Source organism: Coregonus lavaretus, assembly GCF_964263955.1.
Source record: "Coregonus lavaretus genome assembly, chromosome: 2".
NCBI lineage: Eukaryota > Metazoa > Chordata > Actinopteri > Salmoniformes > Salmonidae > Coregonus > Coregonus lavaretus.
In genome coordinates, this window is record NC_139989.1 from 87,834,594 (window position 1) to 87,834,813 (window position 220).

Genomic DNA, 220 nt, shown 5'->3' on the forward strand with positions numbered 1-220 from the left:
TGTGTGTGTGTACATTGTGAGTGTATCCAGTGTGTGTATGTCCAGTGTGAGTGTGTCCAGTGGGTGTGTTTGTCCAGTGTGTGTGTGTGTGTCTAGTGTGTGTGTGTCCGGTGTGTGTCCAGTGTGTGTGTGTCCAGTGTGTGTGTGTGTGTGTATTTTTACAGTGTGTGTGTTCAGTGTGTGTGTGTGTCCAGTGTGTGTGTTCAGTGTGTGTGTATGT